The sequence below is a fragment of the Zonotrichia albicollis genome, chromosome 3, assembly GCF_047830755.1.
Source record: "Zonotrichia albicollis isolate bZonAlb1 chromosome 3, bZonAlb1.hap1, whole genome shotgun sequence".
Taxonomy (NCBI): domain Eukaryota; kingdom Metazoa; phylum Chordata; class Aves; order Passeriformes; family Passerellidae; genus Zonotrichia; species Zonotrichia albicollis.
This window is the reverse complement of record NC_133821.1, coordinates 89440819-89457508: the sequence shown is the minus strand read 5'-3', so window position 1 is coordinate 89457508 and position 16690 is coordinate 89440819. Positions and strand designations below refer to the sequence as shown.

General features: G+C 38.6%; 1 protein-coding gene across 5 annotated transcripts in view; it reads left to right on the top strand.

Moving 5' to 3' along the window:
• GREB1 (growth regulating estrogen receptor binding 1) overlaps positions 1-16690 on the top strand; it is a 99520-nt gene that overhangs the window by 19570 nt on the left and 63260 nt on the right. The window contains exon 1 of one of the 5 annotated variants that reach the window (XM_014268984.3): positions 11532-11688. The exons of the other annotated variants lie outside the window; for them this stretch is intronic. The gene's annotated coding sequence lies outside the window, so the exon portion shown is untranslated. Of the gene's footprint in view, positions 1-11531; positions 11689-16690 lie in introns of those variants that run through there. 5 annotated transcript variants of the gene reach the window in all.

Genomic DNA, 16690 nt, shown 5'->3' with positions numbered 1-16690 from the left:
CAGCAACAATTTGTGACTGCTAAGAGTGATGAAGAAACAGATGTGACATTCTGAAATATTCCTGTTGTGCCCTGAAGAAAGGAAGGATTTTTCTGGTGTAGGTATTACCAGTTGTAAAACAATGTGTTGAAAAGGAATGGGAGGTTTGCTGAGATATGATTCATTGTTGTCTGTTGCAGTAATTAAGTCTGTTGCTTGCCTTGAGGTCAGCATGACCCTGTTTATTTTAATTTTTCAGTCTATGGGGAAAGGAGAGCCTTATTTAGCTACTTGTGGAACTAAAGTTGAGTGCACAGTGCCTGTAAACCAGTGTGTACACAGTGTGATCAGGTGATGGGGAGCTGGAAGCAAACTGGAAGCAGCTGAGTCAGTTAACAATGTAGATGTAGCCATAGTTGTGCCAGTTTTTGACTTTGAAAGTAGGATTTAGTTTGAGATAGAGGATGGGATTCTGTGTCTTGTTTGTGCTTCTTTTGCAACTTGAGATGCCCTCAGGTGTCCCGCCTGGCATGGTCTCCTACAGGTGTGTTGCTGCCTCAGATATCCTGGAGCATATCAAAGAGCATTAAACATCTTTGTGTAAGCAACTGAATTGAGCCCCAAGACTCCTCAATGCAGAGGTCTTCGTGCAGCTACAGCTGCTGTGCCTTGTGGTCAGTGGAGCTGGGGGAGGGAGCTCATGTTGAGCTAAATAAACACTGGCAGCTGGTCAGCTGAATCATCTCTCAGATCTCTATCAGATCCCTTGGTTTTATTGATTATAATGAAAATTTCTGCCTAGTGAAACAGTAGATATCTGGAGTCTAATTCACATGTAGGTGCCTGGTTTCATGGTTTGCCTGCTGGTTTACCTGCGGTGTCGGTAAAGGACTGGCACAAATGACAGAGGACTTGCTGCAGAGCTCTGCTTCTTTGGAGCAGCAGTCAGAATGCAGACAGAACTGCCCAGAACATCTCAAAGTTAGACAATGCCTGTGGCTAGGCAGCGGAATTGCAGTCTGTGTTTCTAGGTGATCTTAAAGGTCTCCTTTTGTACATCTTCTAAGTACAAGACTGAGCGTGTTTCTCCTGGAGGAGATAGTCTGGGCTCCACATAAGTACCCTCCATACCAGTGTATGCATTTTTAGCTTATATAGATGGTATTTTATGTAACATTTTATGCACACTCCAGTATTATTTCTGTATAAACACAAAAGGCAGGTATGCCTACAGCCATTTTAAAAACATTTTGAGAAAAAAATTAGTTGTCTCACAATTAAACCAGTCAGTCATTCTGATTGGCAGGATCCAGTTTTAGTTCTTTCATGCACAGTCTGCATGCAGAATGCTTCAAATACTAAGTTCTTGGGGACTTTTCAAGTAACGGTCTCCACTTTACCTGCTAAAGCTGCTGGCTAAATCAGTCATTTGATCATAAATAACCTCATTTTTTTTGGGAAAAAAACCCCCCAAAACATTAAACTTTAAAATCATATCTTAATTTTCCTTTCTGATTGCACAGGGGACAACTCTTTCCTCATTCTGCCTTATAAATGCATGTCCTGGTAAATTGTTTTTATGATGCCACATATCATTTTTGTGCTCGTGTGCTTTAGACTTTTGAAAATCATGTAACCCTGAGGATATAACCTCAAGGTACATGCTGTGTTTCACTTCTATTCCAGTGTTCTCAATATGTGAAAAACATGTCTTATAGAGTCCTGTAAAATATTATTCTCTTCTTTAATGTCTAGGGTACAAGGTTACAATTTTACATACCTTTTGTTGGGATAATTATATGATCAGCTTTCCCCTAACAACTGTTCTGTCAACAGCCTGAGCTGGAACTCCCAGTCAGAGTGGTTCCTGGTACAGTTTTGGCCTGTGGCAGTCCATAGTCTTCCAGGCAGTGCTTGGGCTGGGCATGGCATGCACCAGCGACTGCTCCCAGAGCACATGGGCCTCACATGCTGTCCCAGCAGCCTCTCCCCACTAAAGCATTTCCACAGCCATTTCTTTCCACACTGTGAAAGCACACTGTGATAACTTGCAGCACAGCCCTGGCACTGGTCAAAGTTCTGACTCAAACCACACTCAATATGCCCACAAAGCCACAGGGCACTACATGTTTTCAGGGGAGTGGGCATGACTGTGCCAGCACCAGTGGCCTGGTTTTATCTAGCAGTATAGACATGGCAAAGGAGCAACATTCCCTGTTTGTATGTAGCTGATAAGTGGATGGGGTTCCTCAGAAGCTGCAGCCTCACCTGAGTGGGATTGGTTGCCTTTTTGAGTAGTGCTAATGGCAGGGGCTTCATCTGTATGTGCCCTCTGATAAACTCATTTCTCTGGAGTCTGTCACTAAGGGATGTTGAATGGGACATACAGAGAAGTCACTAATAGCAATAACTAAAAGTTACATTTCTGCATAAGGGTCATGTTTTGTCTTTGCCTTTTATGCAGAATTCTTGTGGGGTCATGCAAGTAGAGTGATGAATGTCAATTAATGAAGGAAACTACAGTATATACACAGCTAAGTGGTATGCATTGATAGCTGAACCTCAGCCTGAGAACACATAAGATTCTCTGTGTGTGTCTGTGTGTGTGTGTATGTGTAGGTATTAATAGGTATGTATGCACAGGTATTTCCTACCCACCTGATTTATTTTTATCCATCACTGAGATGTAGCTATTGCTTGAAAAGAACTTCTTAGTAGCATACTGGGACACTGTTGTGTGAAAAAAGCAAACCAAAGTGATACATAGAATTTATTGAAGGAAGCAAAAGCTTCAAAACTGCTTATGAAGTAAAAACCTATTCAGTCAGAGAAAGTTCTGTAAAGCTCTGCTTTGGTAAAGGATATCACCTTAATGGGAAGAGGCTATTCATGTAGTATATAGACTGGTAATTGAACGCAGGAGATGATGAAGCCAAGATAATTATGTACAAATGCCAAGTTCGTAATGTTAAGCACTGAAAGAAGTCATCAGTCAGAGTGTGAGCAAGAGGGACTTAGATAACAGAATTCTAGAAGAGGTAGGGTTATTTTCTGTGGACCAGTTATTCCTACCTTTTCTTCTTCAGAAGTTTTAGCACAGGAGACAGTGAAGAAGGATAATATTTCAATCTGAAAGTGACCTGGGCCCTCCTATGGTCTTGGCTCATACTTTTGTTTGGGCAGAGATGATGTTCCCGAGTCTAAGACAGCTTGTAAACAAGCAATAGTTATGATTATTCCCCAGTAATTTTTCACATATTTCCCTGCACAGGATAAATTCTTGAGAATACTTAATTTCATCCCATATTCTGTCATAGAGGTAGTGTTTGGGTACCTTTGATAGGATTATTCTTCAGGCAGGTGAACTACTCAGCATCAAAGACAGTTAAAGCTTTCAAAGTTTTTATTAGAAGTTTTAATTTGTTTCCAGCTTATCTTGTGCTAGCATTTCTGAATGCATCATCTTCATGCTTTCAAATTATACCATAGATTGTGATATTTTTCTGAAAGAGCCTTTATCAAATGTCTAGAAAAAAGACTGTCCTTTATGTGAAATGATTACTGCTATTGGAAAAATGATATTTGTGTGTAAAATATCCTGGATATATAATTACGGGGAAAATAGATGCTGGCAGTTGTGTAAGAGCCGGCCATTAAAGGCAAGAAATTTGCTGTTACATAAAACTTGTTCCTAGCATGTCAGTTGGTGCAATCTGTCCAGCTGTGGTGTTTCAGACATACCATTTTGTACTGTTCCTGCTGTCTGTTTAGAGTGCTGTTCCATTCTTTCATCCAGTCACATGAACTCTGTTCTTTAAGTCTCTCTCAATCGTGAGAGACTGTTCTCTGCTGCAGGGACAATGTACAATGGGTAATACTCAAATGTGAGAGCAATGCCCAGCATTTCTGAAAAATGTGAGACACTATCAACCAACTGAAATAATACTATGTACAATTTGAACTGCTTTTTTAATAGATCTATTGCTCTGGATTGCCTTTCCTACTAATACTTCTTGTGTATGTGTTGCAGAACATGCAATCATGATTTCAAAAAAGGACAAGACAAAATGTCAAACAAGCCAAAAATGTCATAATGACAGTGTTTCCCCTCCAGCTTCTTTTCTGTAGTATAATGTGTCAAAATGCTAAAGATTTTAACATTGCTTTCAGCATAATGTCAGAAATCACACATCTGTCAAACTGAGTCCTAATTTTGTTTAAAAATTTATTATCATACTGGCAGACTTGGATCCATAATGGCTTTTTGATAAATACAAGAGCAAACATTATACCTGATTATATGATTATGTAATTAATACTTGCTTTTAAAACTTTTTACTACTTTTTCCAAAGGTCAGCAGCAGCATATATAGTCACTATGCTATTGCAGCACCATATTTTGGCTGTTCAGAATGCTAAACTAAAGTAGATTTTGTAGGACCTTTGACTTTGCAATTTGACACTCAGTATTCTATTTAAAGTGAAGTTTTGAGACCTTGGAAACTGCATTGAATTTTATATGGTGGTAGCATAATGAAAGTATTTTCACACTGTAATATGTTCACAGTAGGTAACTTTAATGTCAGTTGAAAAATATCAGTTGAAAAGTGCAATTATTTTAATATATGAGAAAATGATGAAAAATTTATCTCTGTATTTTTTGCTTGGGGTGAATTGATAGACTAAACTTGTTTACATGGCTGTGCTGTTTTGAATTAGGTATAATAAAACTTAAAGTAAAGATTAATTGATTCTTAAGAACGGAATGAGAAAAAGGATACAGAGTTTGCAAAATAATATCTATAGGTCCTTCAAATAAATGCCTGTTGTTTTTATCTATAGAAAAACAGGGGCAGCTGGCTTCCCAGTCCTTAGTATTATTTATTCTATTTGCAAATACTAGACCTGTTTCAATTTTGGTTTTTAATATTAGAAAAATCCCTATGTTTGAGTCCCTCTTTCAGCTTTCTTCTAATGCCCCTTTAGGCACTGGAAGGTGTTCTAAGGTTTCCCCAGAGCCTTCTCCTCTCCTGGGCTGAGCAACCTGAACACTCCCAGCCTGTGTCCATGGCAGAGGTGCTCCATCCCTCTGAGCATCTTTATGACCTCCTGAGGACTCACTCCAACCGATCCATGTCCTTCATGTGCTGGGAATGCAGGGCTGGGTGCAGCACTGCAGGTGGGGTCTCACCAGGGCAGGGCAGAGCAGAGGGGCAGAATCCCCTCCCTCCCCTGCTGCCCACGCTGCTTTGGATGCAGCCCAGGACATGTTTGGCTTTCTGGGCTGCAGGGGCATATGGCTGGGTCATATTGATTTTGTTACTGCGACTCAATTAAGGAGCAGTAGAGAAACACAACAGGAGATGTGAAAACTTTATCCTTTATTTTCCCTCATCTATGGCTTATAGTTTTTCAAAAGTGTCAGGGAATTTCTAGCACTACCCGAATAAGGAAAAAATATCTATATTTTATCAGAAAACTTACTTTGAAGATTGTCTTTATGTCACCATACAGTTAGGCTTTCCAAGTAGAATTACAGAAATAGAATGATTTATTTCTCTAAACTCCATATGTATTTCAACATTTAAATGAAATAATAAATGAGCTGCAGTCAGGTCTGCACTTTTCCACAGTTTGACACTGATTGAAATTTTTGAACTCAGACTCCTAAAAGTATTTAGATGGCATTACCTGGCATGGATTTAATTTGTAATTAGAGATTCAGTTGCTCATAGAAGCTACACTAATTTCACTTCAGAATGTAAATCTGAATGTAAGTCAGTAAAATGGAGGAAGATACCCTTACTTCCCTGTTGTTCTCTGGGGGTGATATTAAGTAATCACTGAAGTATTCATGAATTGTGATACATAATCCATGATCTGAAAGAAAAGAAATTGGATGTTGTGGTGGCTCTCAAAAGTAACATGGTACAGTTTTTAAGTGAGATTGTACTGTTGTGAGCATTCTCAATTAATGCATCCAATATACAGCACTAAGGTCTTCAGTATTATAAGTGACCAGATGATTGAATTCTGAAGAAAAAAATATATAAACCCAAGGTGAACTAAAGAGATTAAAACTCTAATGATTCATAGTGGTTCCTTCCAAAGAATATGTGGGGCTTGGAAATATACATAAATGGCAAATTGGGAAATAGGTACATATCGCAGACATCTTTTGTGAAAAATCTCTTCTTGGGATTTTTCTCCCTTCTGAGAAGCTGGGGCCTCAGAGACAAAATGTAAACAATGATTATCTGCTGCTGTGGAATGCAACAGGTGGATTTTTGATTGGGCCATCTTGAATGTTTATAATTAATAGCCAATCAAGACGGAGCTATCTCAGAGACCGAGAGAGCTGCCTTTGTTATTCATTCTTTTCTATTCTTAGCTTAGCCTTCTGAGGAACCCTTTCCCTTCTATTTCTTTTTAGTATGGTTATAATGTAATATATATATCATAAAATAATAAATCAAGCCTTCTGAATATGGAGTCAACATTCTCGTCTCTTCCTTCGCCTGAAAACCCCTGTGACCACGGTCACAGGTACAGAGCAAGGCAATGAGTGGGGATGGTATGAGTATCTTCAGTAATTTGCAGTGGAATAGCCTCCTGGCTGGCTCAGTTGCTGGAGAGAGGCAGTGGGTTAGCACAGGCATATCAAATCCCACACCCTGAGCGCAGGATTTCTTCAATTAGTTTCAGTTCACGTTCGCAGCAGAATGCGATGTGCCTGTTCCCCAGGTATGAGATGGTGCCACGTCTCATCTCCTGACCCAATGTACTGTACAGCATCCTCCATCACATGGCTTGGCGTACGAGGTCTTTCACAAAGAGAGCGCAGAAAGTTGAGAGTTCTTAAGAGCTGTTTTTCTAAGCACTCAAAGGGATGTTACTCAGCCTGGAGGTTCAGAGGCTTTTTTGCCTATTACAACAATTACTACAGATGAAGGAACACTCTTAAAGAAGTGTTTTGAACAGTTAGAGTCTTTAATAGCTGCAGAAGTATGGGTCAGGCTGTAGCTTTCAAGTTTTTAAAAAATGGTCTGTGAAAAGTAATTTAAGATTTTTACACAGATACAGCATAACTGAATATGTGGTGGATGCTTTTGTGCAGTGTGGGAATAAAAATTAAATGCGGGTAAGACATGAAAGCAGCAACAATTTGTGACTGCTAAGAGTGATGAAGAAACAGATGTGACATTCTGAAATATTCCTGTTGTGCCCTGAAGAAAGGAAGGATTTTTCTGGTGTAGGTATTACCAGTTGTAAAACAATGTGTTGAAAAGGAATGGGAGGTTTGCTGAGATATGATTCATTGTTGTCTGTTGCAGTAATTAAGTCTGTTGCTTGCCTTGAGGTCAGCATGACCCTGTTTATTTTAATTTTTCAGTCTATGGGGAAAGGAGAGCCTTATTTAGCTACTTGTGGAACTAAAGTTGAGTGCACAGTGCCTGTAAACCAGTGTGTACACAGTGTGATCAGGTGATGGGGAGCTGGAAGCAAACTGGAAGCAGCTGAGTCAGTTAACAATGTAGATGTAGCCATAGTTGTGCCAGTTTTTGACTTTGAAAGTAGGATTTAGTTTGAGATAGAGGATGGGATTCTGTGTCTTGTTTGTGCTTCTTTTGCAACTTGAGATGCCCTCAGGTGTCCCGCCTGGCATGGTCTCCTACAGGTGTGTTGCTGCCTCAGATATCCTGGAGCATATCAAAGAGCATTAAACATCTTTGTGTAAGCAACTGAATTGAGCCCCAAGACTCCTCAATGCAGAGGTCTTCGTGCAGCTACAGCTGCTGTGCCTTGTGGTCAGTGGAGCTGGGGGAGGGAGCTCATGTTGAGCTAAATAAACACTGGCAGCTGGTCAGCTGAATCATCTCTCAGATCTCTATCAGATCCCTTGGTTTTATTGATTATAATGAAAATTTCTGCCTAGTGAAACAGTAGATATCTGGAGTCTAATTCACATGTAGGTGCCTGGTTTCATGGTTTGCCTGCTGGTTTACCTGCGGTGTCGGTAAAGGACTGGCACAAATGACAGAGGACTTGCTGCAGAGCTCTGCTTCTTTGGAGCAGCAGTCAGAATGCAGACAGAACTGCCCAGAACATCTCAAAGTTAGACAATGCCTGTGGCTAGGCAGCGGAATTGCAGTCTGTGTTTCTAGGTGATCTTAAAGGTCTCCTTTTGTACATCTTCTAAGTACAAGACTGAGCGTGTTTCTCCTGGAGGAGATAGTCTGGGCTCCACATAAGTACCCTCCATACCAGTGTATGCATTTTTAGCTTATATAGATGGTATTTTATGTAACATTTTATGCACACTCCAGTATTATTTCTGTATAAACACAAAAGGCAGGTATGCCTACAGCCATTTTAAAAACATTTTGAGAAAAAAATTAGTTGTCTCACAATTAAACCAGTCAGTCATTCTGATTGGCAGGATCCAGTTTTAATTCTTTCATGCACAGTCTGCATGCAGAATGCTTCAAATACTAAGTTCTTGGGGACTTTTCAAGTAACGGTCTCCACTTTACCTGCTAAAGCTGCTGGCTAAATCAGTCATTTGATCATAAATAACCTCATTTTTTTTGGGAAAAAAACCCCCCAAAACATTAAACTTTAAAATCATATCTTAATTTTCCTTTCTGATTGCACAGGGGACAACTCTTTCCTCATTCTGCCTTATAAATGCATGTCCTGGTAAATTGTTTTTATGATGCCACATATCATTTTTGTGCTCGTGTGCTTTAGACTTTTGAAAATCATGTAACCCTGAGGATATAACCTCAAGGTACATGCTGTGTTTCACTTCTATTCCAGTGTTCTCAATATGTGAAAAACATGTCTTATAGAGTCCTGTAAAATATTATTCTCTTCTTTAATGTCTAGGGTACAAGGTTACAATTTTACATACCTTTTGTTGGGATAATTATATGATCAGCTTTCCCCTAACAACTGTTCTGTCAATTCATCACTTACATTACTGACTCATTTCACACAGATTCAGCAGCTCATTTCAGCAGGCAGAGCCCCTCTTTTCCAGTCAATGTGGTATCAGCAGCTGCATAGTGACTGACTCTTCATTGCTTCTGTATACAAAATCTCTCATACATAAACTCCATCTCATTGCCCATTCCTGGAATTCCTGCTCTGGCTACTAATCAAACACAATAGAGCCCTTTGTGCCCTCTTGCCCTTTCTTCTCCTCTGGAACTTCTTTTCCATGCTTATATCCAAAGCAGGCAGTCTTCTTTTCCTTTCTGCATTCCATTCCTGGATATCAGGTTAGCATGTTCTTCTTTAACATCTCCCCTATGCTAATATTCTTTAATACTGATGTGGTGTTTCCAGCCACAAAGCAAAGTCAGAGACAGACACTGCAACATTCTAGATGTCATTCCATTCTCTAGGGCAGTGCATCCTAGAGAAATTTTGCTCATGAATGCACTACAGCTATGGGGAAAATATTTTAGGCTGGCATTAGTCAAGTTATACTTCTTTAAAAGGTGAATTTCCTGACTTTTGTTTTGGTTGGCTTGGTAAATTATTAAAAGTGACTCTTTCAAAAATCACCTTTCACACACATATCTATTTCTTGCAATGTTTGTTTTCCTTTTGGATTTCTCTAAACTTTGGCTGTCAATATAATACTTCAAGTGCCAGTTTGGTCAAGCTAATATATTGAAGATACACAGTTGTACAGTGCTGGTAGGAAACCAGTCAGTCATTCCTGCATTTCTTGGCTGAAAGAATTTGTACCCTTCTTGCAAATGCATGGCTGAGGTCTCATGTATCTGGTGTCAAATGTAGAACATTTATAAAGCTTCTAGTTCACTCCCATAGAAACAGAAAAAGATACCAATCACTCTCCTAAATAATTATATACTACTTTCTGGACAGTTTCTCTTTCAGGTTCTTCAATGGAGTGCTTTTATCTAAAATCTAAGAATAGAATTGACTAGACTAGACTAGAGCCTGCCAGTTGACAGAGACCCACAGTGATAATCCAGTACAACTACCTGACCAGCTCAGGGCCAATCAAAAATTAAAGCATGTTGAGTATGTAGAGAGAGCATATATAAAAAAAATTACTAAAGAAACAATGAAAACTTGCAATTAATATGAACATTGTTTTCAGTGAAAGCATTAAATCACCAAAGTTCCTAACATTTTAAAGCTTCAAGAAGCTTTAAAATTCAGGTTTTTCCCTCTTATGTTACAGAAGAATCAGAAATTGTATCTTTAAAATTTTAAAGTGTTATTTAAAACATTTTTATAGAAAAAGAGACTGTTTTCACTTCCCTCCCTAGCCATATACTGGTACTTTGCTTTTGCATATATTAATGGCCATATAATTTATGCATAGCTAGATGAGGGATCTGATCCAGCAAAACATGACCCTACAGAAACTATGAGTCTTCAATTATATCAGCTGACATTAATGCCATTGAACAACAGAGGGGATATACAATCAGCAGGAGAGATGTTGCTTTTCAGCAGTAACCTGAGTACAGAGTAGCTTGAGCCAGTCATGAAACCATGTCCTGAGAGTGAAGGGTGAAAATCAAATTTCACAAGCTGTACCAAAAATACTCTGCATATAAGGTTACACAGAAACTTAATTCAACTGGGAGCCAAGACTCCCAGTGCTTGATTCAAGTAAAATCAAGCGTTTGATTTTTACTAATTTCAGTAATATTTAACTGAGTTTAAAATCAAGCATGGATCTGAACCTTGCATGACTTGGAGATGCAAGAAAAAGAAAATTCAGTTATCAGAATTATTGCTTTTATCTTCTGAAATTATTTTATTACCTAAAGAAATGTTTGACAAATATGTTTTTATGAGAAACATTCTCTGTACATGTGCTTTAGCTGTATCTTGAAAAGATGCGCTGTTTGTTTAAATATGATGCAACAGCTGTTTCTTTGTATTTCCAGCGTTGTATTGAACATGTTCTCTCAAATATTGTTTTGACTTCCTCCTATCCTTTTGTACAAGAGATATGGGCGCAGTACCAACACAAAGATAATATTGCTACATACCTGATTTCATTCTCCTGTTAATCTTTTCTTCTCTCAGAAAAAAAAAAAAAACCCAAACCTACTGAGCATACTTCATGCTTTCTTTAGTGATTTTGATATCTAGACAGTACAGAAGGACCCACTTATTTCTTAAAAACCCCAAACTGTTTCAGTCCTTCCAAAAGCCTCCAACAAAACTGTTGATTTTAATAATGTTTCAGACTGATAGATTCCTGTGTGCCTGGCTGGGAGCACCATGACCCAGCACAGCACTTTTGTGTTAATAAGACATAAAGTCAGACCATTTATCATTTAGTATAGCCAGTACACAAATTAGAGAACAGCTTGCCAGGGTATATTGTGGTCTCATTACTTAGCTTTTGCCACAGTTGCAGAATAGATAGCTTTGAAATCTTCTTGTGCTCTACTGTGACAGGAGAGTGTTCGTGTCATGGTGACCCGACTGGGTTGTTCAGTTGCGCACTGTGCTGACTCAGGAGCCTTAAGTGTGCTCACCAGTTTGCCAAGCAGCACACTCTCCTAAATGAAACAAAAAAGAAAACTCCACAAAGACCTAATCACTGGCAGTTAGCACCAGGTGTAAGGTATTCAGGGCTGCAGTCAGGACATGAAACTTCAGGAGTCACTTACTGGAAGTCGCTGAGGAGCACGCGCTTTCAGTACGGTACAGTATATTTTCTATTGTATATTTCCATGCTGAAAAATACTGTTACTGTTTAATAAAAATATTAATATATCATAACGTATACCGTCTTATATTGATTGCTGTTCAAATATAATATTTGTGAGACATTTTACAGCTAATGTTAATGCTTTAACTATATTAATTTGTCTGCATTTTTTGTCTCTTGTTTGCTGTTCTTGGTTTGAGTGATTTCCTCTTAGGAAAATTTTGAAATACTCAATGTTCAGACAACTTGAATTTTTAAACCCTCAAAGTAGACAACTCATATATAAAACTGCTAAGTTCACTTTCTTAAGTGAATTAAATTTGAGGATTCTACTGATACTTTTAACTAAAGATATTTGATTAATGCTTTGGATTGCATATTTTTGTTTGCAAATGTTTCTTATTTAATGCATTTTCAACATATAATAGTGTGCAATCAGTCTCCTGATTGAGTAAACCTTGAAGTTCATAAGTATTTGTAATGTGATACGCTCATCTACAGATGTATTTGCTATCCACAAATGGTGAGGTACATTTTAAACTGTTCCCATTGTATTTGTTTCCACTCTTTGTTCATTAGATGGAAAATATGACCTAGGTACATTAGTAGAAATCAGTGAGGCTGTCTTTCAAGCAGTGAGGCCATTTGCTGTGAATGAGGTGGAGCCCCTGAACCTGTGCACTGTGCATCCTTGGAGAACTGCCACAGGCACTGGCTCTGCCCCTGCTGCCCTGGCAGACAGCTCCAGGGTGTGTTTAAGCTGTCCATTCTGGTATTTCTGTGTGCATGTGGCTGCTGCAATGCTTCCAGGGGTGAGCCTGGAGGGCTGGGGGCAGGAATGAGTCTGGAGGCTTGGGGGAAGGAAAAGCAAAAGTCTGGCTTTGAGCATGACTCAAAAAGCTAACCTGTACAATCAGTACAGCATTATTCTTTGTGCACTCCTTTTGTACTTGAAAAGATTCTTGGAAACACTCTATAGCACCAGTAACCAGAAGAAAGTGTAGTATTGGTTTCCTAGAATTTTCTTCAGAAAATATGCATTTCAGGATTATCTCTCTTCTGACTTGCCAATCTGCTGCCTGCTGCTTTACTCTGAGATCTCAAGTGGCTCTTCTCAAAGCACTGGAGGAGATGTCTGAGACAGTTCTTGGAGAGGGAGTTGTGTCTGCCTAGGTAATAGTGAGAGAGCCTTTGCACTTACAGCAAGGCCCCAGACCTGTAAAACTGGGAGATAATTTTTACTAATTTCCCAGTCACCACTTTGATCATTGCTTCCTAGCCCTGATTTGTGGCATCTCCTTCCCTCCCTTTCTCCTCCCTCTACTTGGCTTCTTCCTGCTGCTTAACAAGCTCAATTGGTTTTATGTATGTAATTCTTTTTTTTTTTAAGAGAGTTTGAAGGTGGCCTCTGAAAGAATTGCTTTCATCCAAAGCCAGGAGCTGATCAAAGCAATGCACAAAAGGCAAATGGGAGCCAAGGCAGTGCTGTCTGACCAGCCACAGGATCAGGGTTCTGTGCTGGAGAAATAGTGAAGCAAATCACCTGCACTATACTGGAAGCTGCTGATAAGGGATTTTCTCTCCAGTAACACCTGCAGAGTTTATTAGATCCTGTAGGAAAATCAAGGAAATCTGTATCAGAATACATGGTTTCTTGCAGAGAGGAATGTGAAAGCATTTACAAGATGAAGTCCCACTGCCTAAATGTATTTATTGCCATATCATGTGTTAGGCTCATTCTGCATTATTAATACAACACTGGACTATCACCCAGCTCACATTTATTTTTATCAAGTGGCCCCTTGGCCCAGTTGTCAGGATATAAAGGAATGACAAGTCTTTGAAAATAAGATTCGTGCTAAAACAAGAAGCAAATAAATGAAAACCAGTGTCATCATTATATCTAAAATAGACTTCCAGTGAAAATTAAAATATATTAATAGTAGATGCTAAGTCACTTTTAAAAAGTCTAAGATTTCTTCTGAATTCTTTTTGCAGGTACAGATTTTTATCAGGCATCAGTCCCAATAGTGCTTATAATTATGATATTTTTAAAACTTGAAGAGTAATCCAATATATAGCTTTTAACAAAGGATTTCTGTTATGAGCAATTTGAGCTTTGACATTTTTTCTTCTCTTTAAAATAAATTAAAATATAGTGTCATTTGAGCACAAAACAGTACTTTAAATGTTTCAGAAAAAAATCAGCTCTGGTTTGAGAATAGGCATAAGAGTTACTAAGGTGAAGGAAGCTTAAGTTTTCTGTCACCATAAAGAAAGACCAAACTTTGTGTTAAAATCAAAACAGTCTTTCATCCTTAATTAATTACAGGAATCTGATTGCAATTGGAGTTTTCTGTTTCGCCAGAAATCTACAGTGTAGGCTGTCACAGCTTCACAGCTTGGATTCCTTGTCATTAAATTGCCAACATGCCTTAGTCTAGATCCCCCAGCATAGCTGTATATTTAAATGAGTTTATGACAACTTAGATTGCTCTGGATTTCATCAGGCTTTTTCTTCTTTTTTGGTTCAATGTGAAGTTGAATTTGTATGAGAAGGTTTTTGTTGTTTCATTTTGGTTTTTCTTGGGTTTTTTTCCAGACATATCAGGAAATTATTTTCCCTCTTTCTATAGAAATTATTAATTTCATTTCATTCATATGTTCCCTGCATGAATTATAGTATTTAAACTGAAAAAATGACCAGTCAGAAGTAATGCTTATTGGATTTTCAGTTGAAAAATTTCAGCAAAAAAATAAGAAAACACTTTTTTTTAAAGCTGTCTTTACTATGGCCAAAATGGGTGTGAAATAAATCCATAATAAGAATGATCCATTAACCGAATTTATTTACTTCCTGCCTGAAGAAAAAAGAAAGCAAAAGCTTTTTTATAGTGTTTTAGTAAGGTGGTTTAACACTGATTTGTCCAAGTTTGTTTACATCCTTTTTTATAGTTAGGAAATGGACTTGATTTTTCAATAGGTGGGGGAATTTTCCTGTGTTGAATTTCATTGCAAAAGTGCCTGCATTAATCTCTGCAACAATCTCCTGAGATTAAAGACATTTCCCAGTTATTTACTTGTGCAGTGAGTGAGAGAACTGATTTCAGTGATGAATATAAAGAATGTGGCTTGGAATCTAGAGTTGCCAAAAAAAAAAAAAAAAAAGGCTTTGACACCTTTCAATCTGTGCTCTTGTTCCAACATCCTGTTGCTTGGAAACATGAGTCAGGGGAGGAAATCATCTCACTGTTGATGCGGGAGAAAATCCCTGTCTGCAGTCAGCCTGATTTTCAAAATCAAAGAAGAACTCAGATAAAAATTAAAAGCAAACAGAAGGTAAAAAGAAGTGGTAGAGAGATATGACTAGTCTTGTTACAGTATATTTCTTTTATAGAAGCAGCAGCAGAATTGTTCTTGGCTGTGTAAAGGTGGTAGGATGAAGTTCTCTGTGACCTGTCATCAACCTCAATCGGAGTCTCTGTGTTTCATCATGAGCTTCTAACCAAATTTTTTGGAAACCATTAAGTTTAATCTGGACTGGTGTTTAGATAACATTTCTCATGTAAGTCCACAAGACATATGGAAGTTCTAAGATTTGGTAACAGAGAATGAGCTAGAATTTCTGGCAAAGGTAACTGTGGTTTTATTTAAAAGTTTTATGTTGCATTTAAAATGTAATGGGCCAAATGGGGTCTACTGAACTGCCAAACTTTTGTCATATATGAAACATGGAATGACTAGAGACTTATTCATCTGACAGCTTTACTGCTGAGGAATAAATTACTTCTCTGAAGAAGTGGATTTCAATCAACAGATCCATAAGTGACTACTGATTTTATTCTTGTTGATATTGGTAGAGTTGGGCTCAGGAAAGAATTGTAATTTCATTTCTTAGCATCTTTTGAAGCTTGAAAATTTCTCTTTCAGGGTAACACTAAGAGATAAAAGTCAAATCTTTCTTGAAGATTTTGGTGAAAATCATTTTGGTAAAATGTTGGTCTGGAAGTAATCTCAAATGAAGTGATGGTTCCCACTCTCCAGTGTTATATTATAAATATCAGTTTTATGAGCCCTTTTTCCCCCCTCTCTCTTACTGCCAAGTCAGTCTGGCAGAATAGTGAGGAAACAGATTTGACTTCCAGAAACTAACATTTTTCTCAGAAACTGGCAATAATCCACCTCTTTACAATGCTTTTAGGTGGTTTTGTACTGACAGAGAAAAAGCTTTGTAAATTGCTTCTACAAGGGATAATTTTGTGGTCCATGAACAACTATGTTGATTTCTGGAAGAATAATTTTTAATTTCTCTTTGCCCATATGGTCTGCAGCTTTATTACTAAATGAAACAATTGAAGGAGATATTTCTGTGTGCCAGAAATCAATTTTCTGTTGTAATATCTTGGCATAGCTCTGGTGCTTGTATGTCCGGTTTATCTCGGCTGTTTGAGGGGCCTGAAAAGGCCCAGGGTGGCCTTGGGGCAGCCCGCGTATCGAAGGACGAGAAGAGGCTTCAGTTCTTCTTTCTGGTTTTTATGTTTATTAATTGTTTATCTAAAAGATGTTCTTTCAGCCGAACAAAGATCTGCTCAGCAGTCAGCCATGGGCACACTCTCTGCCCTCCCGGGCAGCCACGTATCTTTATACCCTTTGTTACGTATACAATATTTATCATTTTTCCCCAATACCATCTATTCTTATAACTCGGTGTACTCTTAGTAATAACCAATCCAAAGGTGCCACCGTGGCCAAAGAAGATGGAGGAGAAGAGGAAGAAGAAGGACAGGACACACCCCAATTCCTCCATCTTACTCCTCTAAACCCCCCTGTACATAAATCCTAAACCTTGTGTCTCACTCTCTAATTAACTAATCCCTTCACCATTCACCCTGTGAAGCCCTCATCCTTGTCGTCTCCTGTGCAGGACCAAAGTCCAGCCACCAGACACTTCTGGCAACATTCCAGGAGTCCCGAGCCCCCCCAGGGTCTCGGAGG